We start from the raw sequence: 7245 nt of genomic DNA on the forward strand, positions 1-7245 counted from the left end.
AATAAATTACACTTAAAAGAAGCACACAAAATAGCATATTTTTGCACATAAGCAGAGATGTTATATACATTTCTGTCAGTGGCATAAGAATTACATTTATGCCAAGTGTAGAAATATCATATTTATGTTTATATGTAGATCTGAAAATGTGTGCATATATGTGCATTATAAACATATACATGATACAAATGTGTCAACTTATACAGTGACTTCAGTTGCACCAAACATCCTCTCGAAATGCGCCAGATCCCAGGCAACTCAACTGCATCGATCGTCTTTCTTGCTCAAAATGTGCATCTTATTTGCAAAAATAAAACTAATTAAAGTAAAGAAACTATTGATGTGCAACATTTGTACGTCTGTATGCAACTGAGTATGAATATGTATACAAAGTGCTATGATGCAGTGGCCGCACCTTTTTCTCATGCCAAGTTCTGTTTCGTTTCATCGGTGACTTTGTACATTATGTGTTTAAAACTAAATCTGGGTACACACTAGGACGATGTTGGCCCGATATGTCATTTCCAGCTGAAACTGAATGACATATTGGCCGATTCATCCAGTGTGTATGGACTATCTGCGTGCTCCTGCGTTCGCATGCAATATTGTCTGGTTGGCCATGCTGCATGGCAAACCAGACAATATTGCATGCAGTGCTGTTACAGATAATGAAGGACAAAATGAGGGACCATTCCGTCATTCACTACATTGCTCAATGTGTACCTGAAGTACGATATGTTGGCCCGTCGTACCAACATATTGTCTGGGTACACATCACTAAGTGTGTATCCAGCATAATTATTGGGCAGTTAAAGCCACAGCCCAATGTCTGTAGTGCACTGTGAGTTGTGTTTTGCTGCATCTGCAATGTGAATAAGATGCAAAATTGAAAGAAAAAGATGGTACGCTACACCTCTCAGAGCGGCTCAGTTACACCATATGGCGTATAGATGCTTGGTGCATAACAACACAGCTGTATTTACTGCAAGTGTTTTTACTTTTAAACCGACTTAGGCCCGTATTCAATTTGAGGTGTAAAGCCGTTTTCGCGCTTTTTTGGTGGAAACTTTTTGCCGATGACGTCATTTTCGCCTGTTTTGAATTTCCTCCGTATTCAATTTGGAAGACTTTCCGCCTACGAAAAGTTTCGCCTATGAATAGCAGGCAGAAAAAAGTGCAGAATTGGTGTTTTGGGGTGAAAAGTTGCAGGAACCCTCGTGCAGCCTTCAGACAGTCCCCCAAAGGTAAACTGCATCAAAAAATTATATAAAAAGACTTAAGGACACCCCATAAAATTACTTTCAATTTGGGGGCAAAAAAAAAAAAATGTTGGGGGACAAAGTTAAAAACTTCCAAACTTGACTATGGGGGGTTCCCAAGTATGCCCCAGGTGTTTTTTACATTGCAGGTGATTGCGGCAGGTGGATTTTTCATGGATTTTTAAACTTAACTTTAGCAACTTTTAAATATGCCTCCCCCCAATTTACAAGTACCCCAAATTTGCTGGGATAAGTTATTTTCTGCAAAAAATACTCCTGAATACTATTCTGCACCACATACAGAAAACGCTATTTAGCAGCTATTGAGCCCTTTTAAAAACACCAAATACCTTCAGCAAGCCAAATTGGGGGGTACCATAACTAACCCCCATGTCAGAGCATCTTTTGGGGGGTGTCAGGCTGATTTCCCCAAATCTGACAGTACTTTCTGCCTGTTCAAGTTTCGCCGGGTCCCGTTTTCACCTACTTTCAAATTGAATACGGGGATACGCGGGCACGCGCGCGATACTTTTCTGCTTGCAAAACAGGCGAAGCAGGGGGAAAGTCCAGGAGGCGGAAAAGTATCGCGGGTCCGCTCAAATTGAATATGGCCCTAGATCCAAAATGTGCTTACAGCTCTTGTCTAATGCTCTTAGCTAAGAAACTCTACACACAATTCACAATTAGCTTATACTAATCCTATTTAGTTAATTCTATATTTGGAGTACTGACACATCTCCTTAACAACCTTATCATTGAACATATTATTCATTAAAATGCAATGGGTGTCACTTGTGGCAATTTGCAGTGGAAGTTCCAAGTCTACTGGAGCAATAGTGAAAATCAGTTGTCCCAAGATCTCTAACTCTATTAACTTCATCACTAATAGTAGCAGAAAAATTTGACACTGCCGGCTACCATCTTGGCAGTGTTACTAGGCATATGTGACTCTAGACCATGCATGCCCACTAAGTCCAAGGTGGAATAATCTGAATGGATCCCTCCTTGCAGTCTGGATCTCTTCCTGAAGTTAGTGTTAGTCCCCACATTCAAGCTCTGAAAACTTTCAGTGTATGGAGATGCTGAACACATCATGATTGTGCTATATGCAAGATATTTCCATGATATCATCTGCATTGCAGCAATGGAATATGGGTCCGTAGCTTATTATATGAAAAACATGTGGAAAGTGTAAATGAACAAGGAAAGGGAAGTGGGAAAGTGGGGAATGCAGCACAGGGAATAGCAATTATACTCTCTATTGGCGGAGAAGTTAAATAGTATGTACTATTGAAAGGCCCTAGAACAAGATAATAAACAGAAGACAGAGGTGCTCCCAAGGAGTCTAATAACAATGGATAAAGAAAGGAAAGATGTAAAAAGATAACTCCCATAGGTAGGGGCACACTCTGTCACAATATATTAAAAGTTAACTTTTATTATTATACATTATAAAATAATTAATGAAATAGGGCAAAAAATCTATAAAGACTAATGATACATATATATATACACACACATATACACAAATCCTTGAAAAAATATTGATTATAGATTCCAAATAAGCATATATTATAAAATCATAGGAATTTATCTACCATATTCATGGAATTACCCATGGATAAGGACCACTATTTGTCAATGAAAATCAACAGAGATAAATATAAATTTATTCATGCAGATAAATATGTTTCTAAAAAACACACACATAGAGATCAAAATTTCATACCTCCTAAGGTTGTTAAAAGTGCTAAGTGCAAACACATTAATCAAAAAAATATATAAGGAGAATACTACACAAATCAACAAATTGAAAAAGTGACAAGAAATGAGTTAATCAAAATACAGTATATAATGGATCTAATAATGCATTCTCTTATGCTTATAATAAAATAACAGTTAGCATATATAAAAAATTCATAACTCCTAAGGTTGTAAAGTGCTGAGTGCAAGAACATAGATCAAAAAATATTTTTAATAGGGATGTGCAGGCTTGGATAGGTTCGATTTTGCACGTTGAGTTCGGATTTTTCCCTCCAAAAAAACGGAACTCAGAAAGAGGCTAAACGTCATCTTACATGGACGAACATCATCTTACATGGACGAACATCATCATTCCTGGACATCTTACATGGACGAACATCATCATTCCTGGACTTTTGAAGGAAACTTCCATATTTTTATTGCTCCTTGTTCATCAGTAATATGTAAAGCATTAGTAACTAAGGTATGATCTAACATCTAGCATTAGTCACTAAGACATATGTGTCAATTTGTGAGTCTGCAGCTCTTTTAGGAAAAAGAGTATATGAGAGAAGGATATAATTTATGTGGGATAGGGTATTATGAGCAGCCAACAGGCATGTAAACTCTTGTCTGTAGGATGTAGAGCTCTCCAAGTGTCTACTAGATGTAATCTTTTAGCAAAATGGGAGCCCCTAATTTAGGTAGTGTAGTGGAATAGGAGGAAATAGAGCACTTATTTTAAAAAACCAAAAGATATTAACTTGAAATCCCCACATACAATGAGAGGATCAATAGCGAAAGGAGTAAGAATTCGTAAAAGTTTCTAATAGAAATTTTTTGAATATACATTAGGATCATAAACATTACTCAAAACATAGTTAAAGCCATGTATGGTTAGAGTAACTACATCAAAACGGCCATTGGGATCAGTGATGGTATTCAGGATTTCTATTGGAAGGTTACATTTTGCCAAAATAATGACTCAACTATAGAGTTACAGAATAAGGGGAATAAACCAATACACACCAGTTCAACAGAGATAATTTTCTAGTGTTTTCTGAGGTTAGTTGAGTTTCCTGAAGAAAAGCCAAGTCAACCATCAGTTTAATAAGGTATAAAATAATTGTTCTCCTTTTCGCTGGGGAGTTAATACCTCCCACATTTCAGGAGCCAATATTTAAGATAGGCATTACTCAGGAGAGAGTATAAAAGTATAGAGGACTAACTGTTATAATTTGTACATTTGAGTAGCACCCCAAAGAAGAGGAGAAGAAGGAGGGGTGGAAAGAGGGATAAGATAAAGATGCATTTGTATTGCTGAGTTACAGCAAGTTAGAGCATGTGCTCTGAATCTTTTAGCACATCACAGCAGTTTCAGGTCATGTGGATGTCACTGTATTGTGTTTCACTGTTGGATGCTTGCTGTCCTTTGACCACTGGCTGTCTGATTATCATCCTCCATGGCTTTTATATGGCCATCCATAGTAACCCATTCAATATGTCCTTTATAATATCTTTGTTATTGTAATTGTAACTGTTGGGGATCAATATTTTATGTCAGCTTCCATCAAAATTGACACACTTTCCCCAATTCTGGTACCTGGGATGTACTGTACAGAGAATACAGTAATATCAGGCACTGGTGTTCCAAATACAGTATGGCCAGTGGTAAAGAGGTGCTAAACATTGCAGGTCTTCCAGGTGAAAGTATACTTTCATTGTTGTTGCATGTGTCTGGACCTTCAGCTGACATCTGGGATGAATCAAGTTGACAAAATGGCCAATGAGAGCTATGAGGCAGGTAACCGCAATGGACCATGGCAGCACGGACACATACTTCATTGACGCAGGGGTGTGCTACATGTCACACTGTTAGTCTAGTGTCATACCATGAGTGTTAATACTGCTATTATAGTGTCGCACCATCAATGTTAATGCTGCTATTATAGTGTTGCACCATCATTGTTAATGCTGCTAGTATAGTGTTGCACCATCAATGTTGTTTTTGCTATCACAACATCAGTGTTGTCACTTCTAGTCTAATGTTGCATCATGTTCTTTCTATGCTAAGACTTATACAGTAGTTACACCTTGGTCACACACACACACACACACACACTGATCATTGATGCTATCCACCTGGTCAGTGAGCTCAGTTGGATTAGATAGAAATGAGTGATGGTGGGGGGAGGTGCTGTAGTATGCAGTGAATTTCACACAGTACAATAACAATAGTGAACTTAATTGATGCGCTTTAATTAAAAGCTTTGAAGATACAATAATACATACATGCCTACTCCCCCGAAAGTCGCGAGATCTCACGATTTTTTGGGTAACCCCCTGCACCCCCGGTAGAGTAGGCATTTCCCACATTCTGCCCACTTCCTGAGGATCAATGCAGAATTTTGAGAAGAGTACCTGCACTTTAAGAACTTTGAACCTAAAATGATCTACTGTATAAAAAACGACCTGTGAATGTTTAGGCCAGACATATTTAGAACAGGTGTCTTTACACCATGTTGTGACAGTATGCAGTGCGAACAGCCCATAATGAGTACAATATACTGTAATGTCTATAGCAGTTTAGTCTTGACATATGATTGGCCAGCCTCTCGTGGATCACCATCCCCTGCTATAGTATTGTATTCAGTACTGTAGTTTTCATCTGTGGAGCATCCGCCACCCATCGGTTAAACTGTGTACTGCATGGCATGCAGAGCCAGCAACAGAAATCTTGGGGCCCGTTACATGGATATCTCTGGGGCCCTCTTCCCCCTCAACACAACCCACACATCCCTCCCAATATATCTATATTTATTGATATATTCATCTATCTGTATATATATATATATATATATATATATGTCTATAGTAGATTTTGCACCTCATATTTTGCATTTTAGTATGCTAAGAGTGCTGCCTATGACCGTATAACTATAATATCACCTATAGAGAAATATCCGAGCAGCATATCATGTCATCATGATATGATGACATGATATGACAGGCTGCATAGCCGGTGGCTGCCATAGTCTGTGTTAAGATTCAAAGTGTTCTGATTAAAAGTGTAAATACAATTTGATAACTAAGTCGGAGTTACGCTGCAGATCTTATTTGTCATATGCGCACCATGCAAAGACTGATGTGACTTCTTCTCTGCATTCCACAGGTAAATTACAACTACTGCTCCCATCAGATGCTGTTTTAGTGATTGCCTCAGCACAGTTTTGAAAATTTATACTGGGTAAATTACAACTACTGCTCCCATCAGATGCTGTTTTAGTGATTGCCTCAGCACAGTTTTGAAAATGTATACTGGGTAAATTACAACTACTGCTCCCATCAGATGCTGTTTTAGTGATTGCCTCAGCACAGTTTTGAAAATTTATACTGGGTAAATTACAACTACTGCTATACTAAGAGCAATTTATCTAAAGGAAGTTAGGAATGTATTGTGAATCTGTGTTGGCCTCCCCCCTTCTCACAAATTGTTTATCTTAGACTTTATTGCATCCCAATTTAGTGTGTGTTAGAGCTTTCGGGGTGGGGTCCCAATCAGTGAGCACAGAGACACATGTTTGTAACTTTAGATATTACTGCTCACTCAGGCTGCATAGCCGGTGGCTGCCATAGTCTGTGTTAAGATTCAAAGTGTTCTGATTATAAGTGTAAATACAATTTGATAACTAAGTCGGAGTTACGCTGCAGTTAAACTGGAGGAAAACTGAGGGAAAAGAAACTCAAAACCAGAACAATTTCTGAACAACAAGAAGCAACATACTTATGTGAATGAACAAAATCAACATCTTCTGCTGTATGCATATCCAGGCAACTACTTACTGCACTCACTGCTTGGACACTGCAAGTGCTCCCCTGTCTGTGTACTGCTCTTGTTGATTGATCTTTGTTGATCAGAACACTTTGGACTGGATCAGCTCGGGTACATTGTAATTTTGTCCTCATTCATTTTGTATTGCCTTTTCCAATTGTGTCACATCTATCCACTTTAATCATTTGTTTAAAAACTAATTCCTGCACCCACTACTCACACACCTCTCCTTTATATATCACTTTTGGAGCTGCGCTCATACATTAGCAGCACTGTTCTTCACATGTATTTTTGAACATTTAACAACTTTAATCCACACTGACTCTATATCTCACAGCCTCCACTCCAGTTTACATCTCAATTATTACCTTGTCCACAGCATGAACACCCTTACTTCACACAACCCCCATA

This window comes from Taudactylus pleione, unplaced genomic scaffold (assembly GCF_031769625.1).
Source record: "Taudactylus pleione unplaced genomic scaffold, aTauple2 ptg000627l, whole genome shotgun sequence".
Classification (NCBI taxonomy): Eukaryota; Metazoa; Chordata; class Amphibia; order Anura; family Myobatrachidae; genus Taudactylus; species Taudactylus pleione.